Source organism: Leucopleurus acutus (assembly GCF_964270905.1).
Source record: "Leucopleurus acutus genome assembly, chromosome: 3".
In the NCBI taxonomy this organism is placed as follows: domain Eukaryota; kingdom Metazoa; phylum Chordata; class Mammalia; order Artiodactyla; family Delphinidae; genus Leucopleurus; species Leucopleurus acutus.
The window spans coordinates 3,446,090-3,461,770 of NC_139145.1; the positions used below are offsets into that span (position 1 = coordinate 3,446,090).

At 59.2% G+C, this 15,681-nt stretch overlaps 1 protein-coding gene across 2 annotated transcripts in view; it reads right to left on the reverse strand.

The window, feature by feature from the left end:
- SH3GL1 (SH3 domain containing GRB2 like 1, endophilin A2) overlaps positions 1-15,681 on the reverse strand; it is a 32,228-nt gene that overhangs the window by 5,738 nt on the left and 10,809 nt on the right. Inside the window, exon 1 of one of the 2 annotated variants that reach the window (XM_082836932.1) lies at positions 1,915-2,013. The exons of the other annotated variant lie outside the window; for it this stretch is intronic. The gene's annotated coding sequence lies outside the window, so the exon portion shown is untranslated. Of the gene's footprint in view, positions 1-1,914; positions 2,014-15,681 lie in introns of those variants that run through there. 2 annotated transcript variants of the gene reach the window in all.

Consider the following 15,681-nt stretch of genomic DNA (forward strand, 5'->3'; position numbering starts at 1 on the left):
TGTGAGCCTCAGGGGAGGAGGGCGAGGGCTCAGGCATCCACGATGGCTTCCCAGGGATGCTGAACGTGGCAGCCAATGGCAAAATGGGGAGCCAAACGAGCTCCTGCTCCAAACCCACATACTCCTGCAAACCCAGGGCCGGGGGCTCCTCCTGCCGGAAGCCTACCCTGGCTGCGCCCACCCGGTCAGGCTGCGCTGGCAGCTCCGCAGCCCCCAAGAGGGTCCCCCACCCCTGCGGAGTTGTGCAGACTGTCCAGGCCCCCCTCACGGGGCCGCGGGGCCCACACCCGGACGGGGCTGCTGTGGTTCAGCGAGACGCCGAGGCTCACGGAAGCCCCTTCGCTCAGGGAAATGTGGCCTCCCTTTCCCACTGAACTCCGGCCTCTCTGCGAAGGACTCTCGGGGACCAAGGGTCTGCACGCGCCAGGGGCACCTCTGAGAGGCGAGCAGGTCCTGAGGCCAAATGAACATGAGGACTGCCATGGGACAAGCGCCGAGTGGGAGGGAAGACCTGCCCCACACGGGCCAACTGTGGTGCCCAGAAGTCACTTCTTGCGTGCACGGGTGTGAACACACACAAACACACACACAATTTCCTGGTGGCCAGCAGCAGTCTTTGCCCACTTGTCAGGACCGCTCCCGGGGCTCCTGAAGGCACCCTAACCCTAACCCTAACCTGTGTGGTCTTGGGCCATCAGCTTCACTGGGCCTCAGTTTTCACCTCTGTAAAATGGGGTGACAGGTGTGCACTCACCAAGCTGTGGCCAGGCTGCCGTAGGCTGCTGTGTGCAAGTGTGTGCTCCGGGGTACTCCTGCGACACCCATGCTGCCCATACTGATGACTGCTGTTACTTTCCCCATGCATCTTGGTTCTCCAGGGGAACCACAGAACTGTAGGGCAGACCTAGCTTATAGGCCTTTATCCCTGCCTCTCCCCGCCTGGGGTCAAGGGGAGTCTGGGGGGAGATGCATGCCCCTGCAAGTCAGTGTTCTCATGGCAGCTGCACCCCGGGAGCCCAGGAGGGGATGGGGCACAGAAAGGAAGCAGGGCTGGCTCAGGGCCCCTCCACCATGCACCAGTCTCTGGGGGACCTCCAAGGGCAGGCAAGGGCTGCCCTCCCGTTTTTGACTTTATAAGGAAAGACCCTGGTCTCTCCTAGGTGTTTCTGGGGTGTTATACTTTATTTCATGGGGCAGTTTCACTTCTTTTGATTATGGTAAAACAGGACGTTCTCAAATTCAGTGGTTGCCAGAGGGAAATGAGTTAGGTGTCTGATGTGAGACAAGACGCTTCTGGTGAACTGAAAGGGTAGCTGAAGTGCTGGGGCTCAAAAACCACACTTTCCGGGCCGAGGGCCTGCTCAGTACAGGGGACATGGGCGTCCCCAGGGAGCAGCCCCTGCTGGCGGGGACTACATACTTCCTCTGAGGGGAGAGGGCACAGGCAGACCCCACAGCCTCTTCCAGGCCCTCCAGGAGTGTCACCTCCCCATCTTCCCTGGGAGCCCTCTGACAGCTCCCATGCGGGGCCTCCTTGCTCTGGCACCTGGGGGCTGTGCTGGGAACATCTGGGTTCCTACCAGTCTCCTCGCCCTACCCCCACCTGGGAGCTCCAAGCTCCAGTCCCTCAGGCTGATGTGCCCCAGGTCCCTTCTCTCCAAGGCCCACAGTCCGGAACTGGCACAAGTGGATGAAAGGATGACAAAAGGCCAAAAGGGAAAAGTGGGAAAAAGCAAGCCACATGCCAGCCACAGCAAGAGCATCAGCAAGGGGAGGCTGCGCTGAGTGCTGGGCTGTGCTCCAGAGGAGGGGCCTGGGGAGCCCCCAGGAGGAGGCCGGAGGGCGGGGAGTGCCCCATCTGTGTGGGAGGCCAGGACTCTGCCGCTCGGTCCTGCTCGGGGACCCCGCACACACCTTTTCGGGGCCGGCAAGAGCAGCAGCACCGCCATGGAAGTAACACCTTCACGTGTAGCGTCTGCATCCAGCACTCCCCACAACTGACGGTGTTCCCCGGCTGCGGGAGAGGAAACTGAGGCGCAGCCCTGGCAGGGGCCCCGCGGGCTGAAGCCCACTCTTCTCTCTGCAGCTGCCGCCCCCCCCACCCCCCACTCCGGCCCGCAGTGCAGAGGGGCTGGCCCCGTCAGCCAAGGCACCCCCCCCGGGGTGGGGGAGGCAGCAGAGGGGGTGGGTGAGTGCTGCCCACTCTCCGGCAGGGCCGTGACCACGGCGGTGTGGAAATCATGGCCTCCTGGGCCTGCCCAGCTGGGTGGGAGCCTGAGTCACCAGCAGTGGGCCCACACTGGCTGCCACTGTGAAACCCATATGGGTGCCTCCCTGGGGGAACGTGGGGCCCAGGCCAAGCCACGGCCCCAGCCACCCCCGCCAGGTTGACAGCCAGGGCTGAGGGGTCGCTGTGGAGAGGCTGCGCTCGGCCAAAGCTGGCAGCGGCCTTCGGAGATGAACTCGCTGTTGCCCGTCACACGGGCCTCTCAGATCTCAGCCTGGCTCCCCACCTGCACGCCTGGCTTCACTTCCGCCCTGGCAGGGCGCTCAGGGACCGTGAGTCCCATGAAGGCCCAGAACAGGGTCCTTTCTGAGGAGGCCGGGCAGCTGTCTGGAAAAAAGGTCCACGAGTGGTTCTGAGACCAGCCACCAGGTGGGACTGCTGAGTGACTGCTGCTCTGTGACCCTCTGAGCGCGGGCCTTCCTGTGTCTGTCCGGACCCTGTGATGGCGGCTCTATCGAGGTATTGCTGGCCTGCGCACGACCCACCAGGGAGTGCACACCTCTGCCCCGCAGGAGGCTCCCTCTGCAGCCTGTCCCTCTGGCGGTACCTCTCCGGGAAACTGCATGAGCCAACCCCCCACCGTATGTTTGGTCTGACCTATGTTACTGCCCTTATATTATTTCTAACCTCTGCGAGGAGCGTGCCCTGCTTGCAATTCAGCCTGCAGGCGCCTCCAGGGCTCCAGCTCCAGGTCCCCCTCAGTTCAAACTGCAGCTTAGACTGCAGAGGTGGTTACTACCAGCCAGAAAGTGGAAGGACCCCAACCTGTTCGCTTCCCCGTGTGCTGACCCATTCAGACTGCTCCGCCAGCGACGGCCCCAGCCCAGCTCCCACCTGGACTCTGAATGGTCAGATTTACGACGACACGACCCCCAAGTGACTGCGACAGGCAGAGGGCACCCACTTCAGGCTCTCACACAGAGAAGCAGTGGAGCCGTGTGGTCTGAGGACACCTGCTCCAGGCACCTGGAAAGTGAGCGAACTTGGAACGGAGATGGGGCTTCATCCCTGAGCACCTACACGACCTCCACCCATGCAAGGCACCCGTGGGCACTCATAATAAAGACCACTCGGAGAAGGGGCTGTTCTCTCAAGGACTGGCGTTCTTCAGCCTTCTAGCCTTGGCCATGTTTGGAGAGGAGCGAGGAATCTGACACGCGGGAGAGAAACAAAGAACGCGCAGTGGAACAATCTGAAAACACAAGACATTGTATGCCAAGAGCCGGCAGGACAGCTGCTCCAGGAGTCGAGCAGAGAACAGGAAGGCAGGAGAACCTTCTTTCCCCCAGGGAGGGACGTGGGGACAAACGGCTGCCCCAGACCAGGCAGGCACGCTGCAGTGGCCCCTCAGGGGCAGCGGAAGCTCGAATCCTGCACCAACGGGAGGCCTTGTAATTGAGTCATCTCAGCGGGGAAACCTGATCAATATGATATGGAAAATAAACAGCCGATCTGCAGGCTCGGTGACCGGGGCAGACGATCCACTTTGACGAATTAAGAGTTTAAGTAAAAAGAGCAGCAGGAGGAGGCTGGCACAGAGGAGCCGGGAGAGAGAAGAGCAGGGCTGCTCAGGGCCTCGCAACGCAGGATGGATGCTCTGCACGTCCTGCTCAGCACCCTCGCGCCTCGTCCAGCCGATATGCTCTGTGGGGCCGCTTGCCATGCTCCAGGTTAACAGCGGAGGTCCCCATCCTCTCCCGACTCCCCCAACTCCCTTCCTGCCCTCCGCCTGGCTAACTTCTCCCTGCCCCCACCCCGTGCTACAACAGAGCAGCCCCCGCCTCTCCCTCCCTCCTCAGCAGTGAGGAGCCCGGCGCCAGGCGGAGGGGGCACGCGTTGGGGGCAGCTGCTCTCGGGCACTGGCTGGAGAGTTGGACTAAAAGGCATGGAAGGACTTCCCTGGTGGTGCACAGGAGTTAAGAACCCGCCTGCCAATGCAGGGGACACAGGTTCGAGCCCTGGTCTGGGAAGATCCCACATGCCACGGAGCAACTAAGCCCGTGCACCACAACTACTGAGCCTGCGCTCTAGAGCCCGCGAGCCACAACTACTGAGCCCACGTGCCACAACTACTGAGGCCACGTGCCTAGAGCCCACGCTCTGCAACAAGAGAAGCCACCGCAATGAGAAGCCCGTGCACCACAACGAAGGGTAGCCCCCGCTCGCCGCAACTAGAGAAAGCCTGCACGCAGCAATGAAGACCCAACGCAGCCAAAAATAAACAAATAAATAAATTTATAAAAATAAATAAAATTTAAAAAAGAAAAGAAAAAGCAATGGGGGTGAAAGAGCCTTGGGGTCCAGGCCCAGCCGCCCTGCTATGCGGTCCCGTTCCGGCCATCCTCGGGTCTGGGCCAGTGAATGCCCTGTGGCTGAGGCGCTGTGACCCAAGGCTGTCAGGTGTGAGCACTTCCGGCTCCAGTTAGCGACTACCGTCGGGAGGGGGTGGGCAGGCCCGCTACCCGCTGCCAGGGCAGAGGCTGTGCTAGCTTTGAGGAGCGCCCCTCTGGCGAGGGAGATAAGAACAACAGAGACACAGTGATAAGAGCTGCAAGGGAGGTTTAAACACGCCAAACATGCTCCTGGCTGGGTGAGCTGCGGGGGCCAGTGCTGTCCAAGCTGGACCTCAAAGGGCAGGGTTCCAGCAGGCAGAGCCTGGCCAGGCAGGCATATGGTGTTCTGGGTGAGACCCAGGCTCGGGGGCACAGGGGCTGCCATTCCTGACCCTCCACATGCCAGGCACTGTGCGGGCGCTTTGCATACATCCTGCCATTGATTGTCACCCCTCTGCAATGACAATGCAGGGACCTGCACACCCATTCTACAGATGAGGAAACCCCCGGGGTAAGAGGTGGAACAGCAAGGCTGCGAGCTGAAAGTGGAGAAGCTGGGAGCTGCGCCCAGAGCTGTTGGGCTGGTCGGTCCGTCCCTCACTGCTCCCCGCAATGCAGGATCTGCCAGAAGGGCACGGGGCCTCCGAGGCTGTGGGGAGGAGGCAGACTGCCTGTGTGCAGAATGCCCAGACGTGGGAGGTCCCGGGAGGCAACTGCAATGACTCCTGGGCAGGGCTAAGAAATTCCTGAACGGGGAGGACGGCACAGGGACGGGAGGGAGCGACACAGGGATGGACTCATTCGCCTCTACATCCCTTCCAATTGCTACTCCCCTTCCTGCTGGCCTCCCAACACTTGGGAGCCACTTGCCAAACACCTCAGAGCAGCCCCTTCTAGTTTCCTTTATGGTCTTCTGTCTCATGACTTGGAGAGCCCACGACACGGGCAGAGCCCAGGATGGCCTGCTACCCGGCCGACACACGAAGCCGCTGGCTTTCTCGAGTCTCCTTTCTCTGCTTGGGCCCTGGGCCCCTGACTCAGAGCTGCTGGCAGACACACCAGAGGGTGCACTCTTTGGCTAACTGACGCCCTTTCTGGAAAGGCGAGCCAAGGGTGCTTCTGGGGAGGTAACGTGCACGGTGCACTGCCACGCTGAAGCCTCCTGTCCGTCCCTGCCCAGAAACCTCCAGTGGCCCCCGTGTCAGGATGATTTCCAGAGCCTGGGCCCTTGTGAGTACGAAATGCTTGCCGACGGGGGCGGCACTTGGACTCCAGGCAGCTTGGATCCCACGTGGCTCTGAGAGTAAAGGCCACGAGGTGTGGGGCCGGGCCACCGCCCTAAGGGATGAGGGAGAGGTGCCACTGAAGCAGAGGCCACAGAAACACTATTCATACCCAACTCCTCAGCCCAAGGAGGTGGGCCAGCAGGAAGCCTGAGGGCTCTGGCAGCAGGAGAGCTTTCATCTGTGGCGGGTCTTTAGTAAATATCTGTGAGCTGATGGAGAATAAGTCACCACCCGCTTTGTCAAGCTCCGCAGAGGGAAGTGTCCTGACAAGTCAGAACTTCCTTCAGCATACCCGGAATTCTGGAATTTTCCCGGTTTGCTGGTACCCTTCACGCCTCCGGGCACACACTTCCTCTCCTCCTAGGGATCAAAGCTACGTGGTTTTAAAAAGCAGCTCTGTGAACGGGAGCAGTGGAAATGATCAAGCAGGAAAAGGCTTCTGAAGTTACTTCTCCCGTGAAAACCCCCAGTTGGGCACCACGACCACCAGGTCTGGCCCCAAGGGGCAGACACAGACCCACAGACGCCCCTCCACACAGCAGTGTGTCGGGGTGTATCTGGAACCTAGTTCTGGCAGCACAAAGACAGCGGCTTTGAAGCCCAAGGTGTTCTCTCAGCAGGAGGGACGGCACCTCTGGCCTGAGGCCAGCAGCTGAGATACTGGCTCAGAAGCAGAACCCCTCAGGTCCCCGAGGCTGCAGGCACAAGCCAGCTGCAGGGTCCCCCAGGTGGTGGCGGGGGAAGCGTTTGGCTGTCTCTGTGGAGAGGAGACTGGCCAGGGGGCCTGGTCTGAGCTAGCCTCTTGCAGTCTGAACCCCCCTGGTTCTCTGCCCCCGCCCCGTGGTGCCCCTCCCGCCTCCCCGCCCAAACCTTCCCAGGGCTGGCTTGGTGGGCAGCAAGCTGAACGCCATGTGAGTCCCAGTGGCTGCTCCCCTGCGTGCCACATGCTGCTAAGATGAGGGGGGAAACCGTTACATGAAAAAAATCCCCTCAAAGTCACGTCCGGCTTAATCTGAGAGTCTGGTCTGGACACGGCACGGGCAGTGGGAGCAAAGCAGGAACCCGTCGTCGGAAAGAATGGACTAGGGAAGGCAGCAATGGCACGTGGGGACAGTCGCTCAGTGACTGTCAAGGCAGTGACGAGCTGGGGGACGGCGGTCCCGAGATGGATTGAGGTGTAGCCTCAGCATCGTCTCAAAGCCCCGACCTCTGCATCTGCAGGCTTTGTGGGTCCTGGTACCAGCAGCCAGAGGTTCACCCAGGGCAGACACCCAGAGAGCTGCCCCTTCAGCCCCAGGCTGATGACCAAGTTGCCAGACCTCCCACTGCTGTGACACTGCTTTCCCGATGGGGCCTCAAACTGGCTTTAAGCACCCCGGATCCGTCACCAGGGCCCCTGTGTGTAAACCAGGCCTGCCCTGCCCTGGCTCAGACTCTCCTCACTTTTCCCCAGGACCCCTCCTGGCTGCTCTCCCCTCGGCCTTGCTGGGCCTCCTGCCCACGGCAGCCCCCGAGAGCTGGGTCCAGAACCCTCTGTGTGTCAGGGTCTGTGCCCTCTCCAGGCTCCTGCAATCCCGGGACTGCTCCCCTCCTCCTGCAGGGGCTGGAGGCTGAGGCCTGGCCTGACCCCCCGTTAGCTTCCCACGCGCCCGTGCTCATCTCCGAGCGCAGGGACCCCGTGTGTCTTGCTTTCCGCCATCACCCAGCCCAGTGCATCTGACCAAGCACCCAGGCCCCTCACTTTTGGGGGGTCCTCTCCTGGCCTCGCAGAGGAGTGGCAGCTCAGAAGGACCCAAAGTTGGAGGAGGAGTGAGGGGCTGGGCAGACACGGGTGGCTGTGCGGTGCCTTTCCTGTTGCCTCAGCCCTGTTTGAGGAAAATGCCTCCCTCACCCCGAGGTGACCCAGCAGTCCTTGGAGATGGGGTGACAAAGAACTCACTCCCTGCCTGGCCCGACCTCCATGTGGAGCTCAGCTGAGTGTCGGCCACAAGGGCCCAGGCTGGCCAGTGTTTCCCCTCGCAGCCTGTCTGGCCAGAAGCCACAGGCCTGAGTGCCCTCCCGGTGCGCTGTGGAGGGGTGGGCACTTCCTCTGGGGACCAACCCCCCGGCCCAGAGCGTTAGCCCGGGCTTGACTCTAATGATGGTTGGTCCTGGGATTCCCATTAAAATGCCGAGTTCCTCCACAAGAAAGCAGAAGCACTTAACAAGAAGTGTTCCCTGCTTCCATTCATGGTTAACCAGTTCCCCAGGTCATCTGGCAGAGTCTGGGGGAGGAAGTGAGCCCTGCTGGGTGCTGGGACAGGTGTGGAAAGCAGGCTTCAAATTGAAGCACTTCTGGCTTGTGGGAGGAGGTAGGACTGCTGGAGGGGAGAAGGGACCGCAGAATGTGCATCTTTTAATGTTTCTATGAAATGCAGCAGAGACTGCATTGTTCCTTGGACCCGCGGCCTTGCCAGCCCTTCTGTCAACCTTGAGGAAGGGATGGAGCCCCAAAAGGAAGAGATAGAGCCATTGGGGACCTCCAGCACCCATCTGGCCCAGCTGCAGCCTCTGGGCAGTTATCTCCACCTTATAAATGGAGCAACTAACACCCCAGGAGGTGACCCGCCTTTCCCAGGGCCAGGCAGTGTAGTGTAGTGTAGTGTGTGTGTGAGACCAAGCCATACAGGAAAGGTAACTGGGTCCCTAAAGTCTTAAACCACCTTGCTCTGGAGGCTGCCCTGCATCTCCCTGCGTTGCTTCCTCATTTTCAAAGACTGGCCAGGGCAGTCAGGGTGCTGTGGAGACAAGACCCAGCCCTCAGGATCCGGCCGCAAATCCCGCCCCTCCCGCTTGGCTGGGGAAGCGTCCCAGCAAGTGTGAGGCCACATCGCAGCCCCTGGGAGCAGGCGGTCAAGAGCAGGCGGTCAAGAGGACCACAGCTGTTCCTGGACAGTGACAGTGGGGGACAACCACCCAGGATGACACTCTACACCACACCAAGTGCACGAGCCTGGAGGCGGAAGGCGTGCGTTGGAGGGCCGACTCTGCCCTGAGCCTTCTGGAACTCCAGTCTCTCACACGATACCCACCACTCCAGGGTGGCATGAGGCCACAGCCCCTGGAATAGCACAGAGCTTTCTATGAATACCAGTGGCACCCCGGACCGGGAGCTGCTCAGGGAGGAGGACACCAGTCACACACAGACCCCTGCGCAGGACATGATGCTGCTCATGTGGGGGAGAAGCAGACGGGCCCTGCCCCAAATGTTATCGGGGGAGGTGAGGGCCAAAGCCTCAGGGCCTGGCTGAGGAATCTGGGCGGCAGACTGGGGTGTGGGCTCAGGACTTTGCCTCCTCCGGGACACAGGGAGGGAACAAGCCCGCTGAACAGGGGCTCTCAGGGGGGCCTGATCCCAGCCGGCACCCCAGGCTGTGCCGAGGGTTTTTACCCAACGACCGAGAGGCCAGCAATTGCTTGAGGCTCATCCCTTAGGAACAAATCTCATCTGGAACTCTTGCCAGAGCTGAGAAGCCTGGGTATAAACCGGCCTCATGCATTTTAATTTCTCATCTCGGGGACAAGGCAGGAAGGCTGCATGTCACACAACCAGGAAAATCAATTTCAGATGAAAACTCATAAAAAGAAACACCCAACCCACAAACAAATGAGGTAATAAATTCCCGAGTCCTGCCGCGCCCGCTCCGCACCACTGACCGCGTGCTGTGCCAGGCTGTGCGGTTGGGGAGCTACCGCCCGCAAATCCCCTCTCAGGGCAGCACGGCAAACTTCTGTCCCCACAGGAGAGTAAATGAGGTGTCCTGCAAATTCACCTTTTGTCAATGGCAGAGCTGACGCAAGAGCAGCCCTTCAGGAAGAGACAGGAAACGGGACTTGGAAACCCTGCGAGGCGCACAGCTGTGCGGCCTCCAGAAAGCACCGGAACAGACCCTGTATCCAACACCATCACCACAGCCTACTACATAAGAGGCTGTAGGCACCAGGTCACGAGTCTCACGGAGGGCCACGTGTACCCCAACAGCACCAAGCTAAGGTGACAGAACGATCTAATAAGCCCAGGGCCCCGACCTCCTTAGAACACAGATGCTATCCCCCCATCTCTACGACCACTTCCATTCTGAGACACTTAACTAATGTGAAGCCACCTCTTCGAGGAAGTCCTCCTGATTCTCCATCACCCGCCTCCTTACCCAGGTGGGAGTGACCTGGCCACTGGCCACCTCTCCCAGCACACTAATGGCACCTCCTCCATTGAGGCCAGAACCCCCGCCCCCTCTGGACCTCACCTTGGACCAGGCTCCACAAAGGCACCCACCTCACCCCACGTCAGAGCCTCTGCCCTGCTGTCCCTTCTGCCCCAGACTTTCCCGTGGTTGGGTCCTGTCCATCTGGTCCCCCTCCCCCTGACCCACCCGTCACTCATCCTTCTCTCAAGCCCCTCTTTTTTGTTTACAGCCCTCCTCCCACTGGACTGTGAACTCCAAGTGAGCGACCCCAGCACTGCTGTACCTGCACTCGGGACGGTGTCTGAGACTAGGAAGTGCTTAGTCGATACTTAGCGCCCCATGGGAGGAAGGAACGACCTCACAGGGGTCTGACCTCATGGCGCCATTCCATAGTGGCTAAGCACTGGGAGGGCTGCGGACCCAGGAGCCGGCCGGATGACAGCACCCCCTACCCCTGAATCCCCAACTTTCCTTTGCGTCGCTTATGGGAAGTTCAAGTTAGGTGCCACTCTGCCTGGGGGCTGCCAGTCTAATTCCCCACTCTCCACCCAGGGTCTGCCCACAGCTGGCCCCCTCACCAGAAGGTGAAGGGAAAGTTTGCAAAGGAACAAAATCTGAGCAAGCTGGGCCCAGGCTGGCCTGCATCCAGAGGACCGCGCTCCCTGTGAAAGGCACGTGCCTGCAGTTTGGGAGGACAGGACACGGGAGAGGAAGGCTGACAGGCAAGCAGGCTCTGAAGGCCAGAGGGAAATGGCCCCCAAATGGGCCGGGCTGGAGCCGTAGGGGCCGCACATCTAGGTTCTCCAAGGATCATCGGGGGCGACCTCTCGGGGAGGGCAGAGCTCGGCCTGGGCGCTCCTCCGAGAGAGCTCCAGGAAGAAGCTCTGAGTGGGCGCTGAGGAACATACCCTCACCTGGCTCCACGGCTCGCCTGTCACTCCAGGGCGGCGACACCAGGTGACTCAGGGCCACTGAGACCAGTTTCTTCAGGCGTGGCTACCAGAAGCACCCGGGTGGGTCATGATTCCAGGACAGCACACGGCAAGCCAGAGGAGGTGACGCCATCAGCCCCTCTCGGCACAGCGGACCAGCCCCTCTGAAGTTTAGTGACGGGCACTGCGACACTAGGCCACGTGTTAGATGCCGGCACCCTGTCACCCTGCACGGCCGCTCCTCTTCCTGACCCCCACCCTATTTGTCCAGGGGCACCTGCCCTTCTAACCTGCAGAGTCAGTCCTGGAAACCCTGAACTGGAAGGAATCTCAGCACACAGATGAGGAGATCAACAGGGGCCTGCTGGGGCCAGGTGGGCACCAGAGCCGCCGCTCCTGTCCCCGGCTGCCATCCATCCTGCAGTGGCAGAGGGGGTGGGCCTTCTCCTTCTCAGGACGCACATCAGGCCTGGCGCACACGCTCCCTGATGTTACTGCCTGTAACTGCCCCAGTGGTGGGTGAGCACCCGACTGAGGGGTTCCCAGGGACCCCGCCCTAGATCACAGACAGAGAAGAGCAGTTCTCAGGGGCCGTCTCCTCCGCCACAGCTCACCTTCATTCCAGCAACAGCTCCTGGGAGAGCCTTGCCTCCCCACCCAAACGCACCCTGTCCCCAAACACTGACTTCCCGTTGGCTGCCAGCTGCTGTGATGGGGCTAGTAGAGCAGCAGGGGGCCTGACGCCCAATAGGTGATGGGCAATCAGTATTTGCTGAGATAACGCAGACCTCGCCCTTAGGAGCCCAGGGGAGAACACTGCCAGTCAGGTGTGTCAGTAACAGGCCAAAACAAGGGTTTGCCCAAGAGGTCCTGAGGCAGGGCTGGGGTCGCAGGGGAGCAGTGGGGGTGTGGACCACAGCATGGGGACTGGATCCGGCTCTGTCACCGCACTGTCACTTAACAAGAATGTGGACCCCTCTGAGCCTCTGTTTCCTCAACTGTAAAACTGGGTGCTGATGACGACCCGTGATGACACAGGTCGCTGGGTCTCCATTGTGTACACAGGCTCTTCACTGCGGGGCTTTTCTCTAGTTGTGGCGCACGGGCTTCTCTAGTTGTGGCATGCAGGTTTAGTTGCCCTGCAGCCTGTGGGATCTTAGTTCCCCGGCCAGGGATGGAACCCGCGTCCCCTGCAGTGGAAGGCAGATTCTCAACCACTGGACCGCCAGGGAATTCCCTCAGCAATGCCTTTTTATGTTGATTTTTCCAGGAGTAAAGCAGCCCTGCCCTCGTCCTTGCTTCTCTGCTGTCACCGTGTGACGTGTCTGGTGCTGCCACTTGCTGAGCTAGGAGCCGTAAGCATATTCAAATCTCTCTCCATCTGATGATGATGGTCTAGTAGCCAGGGCCTCCCCCCGCACCCAGGCCAACCTCTGCTCCCCTAGAAGGACTGAGCCCACAGACAGGCGGTGTCTGGACTCCCGGACGAGGAACAAGAACACAGTAGGGCAGGCCAGTGACCCGGAGGCCCCAGCACTGGGGGCTTCGCTCTGCTGCCTGCTGGGGACAATCTGCATCCTCCTCTCCCTTCTCCCTCCCGTGTCCACATTCAAAGCCAGGGTCCAGGTCACCTCCTCGTGAGTCATCCCTGGTTTCTCCGTACAGGGCACGTGTCATAGGACCCTGTGTCACCGTATCTGCCCTATTTCAATCGCTCAGCCACTGTGCGTGTCTGGGACACTCTCCTGCCCTGAGCTTACCTGCTCCATCAGAGCAGGATGGGGCTGAATGTCTGGGGTCAAAGTCAGCAGGCCAGCTCCCCACTTGAGAAGGTTGCCCTTATTCATTCAACAGATATTTATATGTGCCAGGTATAGTAGAGGGAAAAAGAGATAGATACTACAAGCTCACACAAAAACGGCACTACCTTAAGGACCTAAGATAAGGAGCCCCTTCCTCCTTGTGGGGAGGGAACCAGGTAGGAGTTACAAGATGTCCCTGGACTTGGCTTTGAAGGATGGGAGAAAAGGACATGACGTGAGGAAAGGCAGAGACGGAGGACGCAGGGTCTGCACCAATGCAGAGGACAGAGGCGCTAAGGGCCGGCTTGGAAACCAACTCCCAGAATGTGATTCTGAAGCGTCCCCTTTGCAGGTGTGGGAGTGATTAGTGAAGGCTGCCTGGCACGAGCCTCTAGTGTCCGTGACGGGAAGAAAGGCACGCTATCAGGCTCGAGAACTGCCGACCTCTTTCTACATTGGATGGGAAGTGATGCTGGTCGAAATCCCACTGTGGCATTTCCCAGAGGTTTAGACGGCCCACAGCGCTCTTTGCGTAAAACCTGAACACAGAGCCGGTTTTCAAGTTGACGATGGAGGATTCCCTATCAGTCCACTAGCTCGTAAGTCACCAAGGTGGGATTCCAAGAACCAGGGGATGACTTCCATGGAGCACTAAAACGAAGATGGCTTGGTGGGAGGCCCGCTCTTCCCACAGCACCCATCCATCAGCTTGGCAAAGCGAATCGCTCCTATTTCCTCTTTGACCCCAGCCGTTAAGTTGGAGGTGAGAGCCAAGGGAGGATGAAACACACGTGCTCGTGTGTACATGAGCGTGCATGTGTGCACGCACACACACACACACTCTTCAATGCTGAGCTGAAAACCTTTATCCAGACAAAGCTTTAAGACAGCAGGGACCTGTAAGAGTTTCCTACAGGTGCTGTAACGAATTACCACAAACTCAGTGACTCAAAACACGTTTCCTAAGCCGCACAAAAATCTGAAGGAGGTCATAAGTCCAACATGGCTCTCCCCAGCGAAGACCAAGGTGTTGGCAGGGCTGTGTCCCTTTCTGGGAGCTCTAGAGCTTTCCCGCCTTTTCCGCTCCTAGAGGCGGCCGCGCCCCTTGGCTTGTGGCCCCGTCCTCCGTCTTCACAGCCAGCGAGGTGGGCCTATTGTGCCACCTGCCCTCTGGTTCTCTCCTCCACAGTCCTGTCTCCCTCCGACCAGGCAGGGAAAGGTTCCACTTTTAAGGGCCATTATGATGAAATTGGGCCCACCTGGTCATCGGTTCCACCTCCGGGTCCATGCCCTTAATCCCACCAGCAAAGTCCCTTCTGCCAAGTAAGGTCACACATTCACAGGTTCCAGATAATGGCAGGGACACCTTGGTGGAGGGTAGGGGGGTGGTGTTCTGCCTGCCACGGGAATAGTCAGCTCTCATTACTCACAGTGGTTCTGTGCTATAAAGTCGCCCAGACGCCGAACTAGTAAATACTGAGCCACTGCTCTGGGGACATGCAGGGGTTAGGCTCCTGTGAGCCTCTGGTCACAACTCATCACATGTAACTTCATGTTACGTGTGTTTCTGTTTAAAGAAACCTTATTTAGGGACTTCCCTGGTGGTACAGTGGTTAAGACTCCGAGCTCCCAATGCAGGGGGCCTGGGTTTGATCTCTGGTCAGGGAAATAGATCCCACATGCATGCCACAACTAAGAGCCCACATGCCGCAACTAAGACCCGGTACAGCCAAATAAATAAATAAATAAATATTAAAAAAAAAAGAAAGAAAGGAAACTGATTTAATATACACTGCTGATTCATTAGCACTGGACGCACGGCCAGCAATACCTGATCTCGCCTGAGCGGAGCTCATCTCACACGTGCTCTGTGAGCACGTCACAGCCTTCCTGTGCCTGGGACACTAGCCAGCACTTCAGCTCCATGCTTGGGACCAAGAGCGAAAACACCCGCAAGAAGCACAAAGGTACAAACACGCATCACTAAACAAGCCGTGGAAAGGATGCTGGTTTACAGTCTTGTTCTGCCTCAGTGGGAATGAACGTGTTGGGAGACTCAAAAATTTCTGTCACTCTGGGCATGTTCACGAATACCTGCGAAGGTGCCCCAAGTACTGATGGGGGGGGGTTACAAACACATTTCGGCAAGTAAGGTGAAACCGCAAACACAAGCCCGCCAACAATGATGGACCGATGGTGAGTTCAGGTGCTGCTGGCTGTGCATCCAATGCTAATGAATCAGTAATGTATATTAAATAAGGTTTCTTTAAACAGAGGCACGGACCGGGAGGTGGAAGCGATCGCCCTGGATGACCAGGTGGGCCCAATTTCATCAGGTGGGTCTCCCTGGGTCCTCCCCCTGGCTTGTGCCCCCACCAAGCGGACCCTGTGCCTGAGGAGCCCCCGCCCCACGCACCCAGCTTCCTGGCTCAGGCGGTACCATGGAGCCTAGCAGAAAGGTCACCCCTGACGAGGGCCCCGACGCAGGACCCCCAGCAGCTTTGATCAAGACTCCGGGGTCATGCGAACAGAAGAGGTGGTGGTGTTCTCCAGGCTGGTCCTGCTCAAAAACCTACACGGTCACATTAAATGGGCAGGAGTTTAGAGAAACACTTGGACCTTGCCTGCGGGGACATCCATGTGACCGCTCACTGTGACGCCGAGAGCAAAAACGCGGCAACGTCCTAAATGCCCACTGCCAGCGGAGGGAGGACAAGTCGCTGTCCGCACACAAAGGACAGCAGGGAGCTGTGGAAGCAAAAAACTCGAGCCACACGCTCAGTGTGGACAAAGCGCCCCAGCGGTGCTGAGCGAA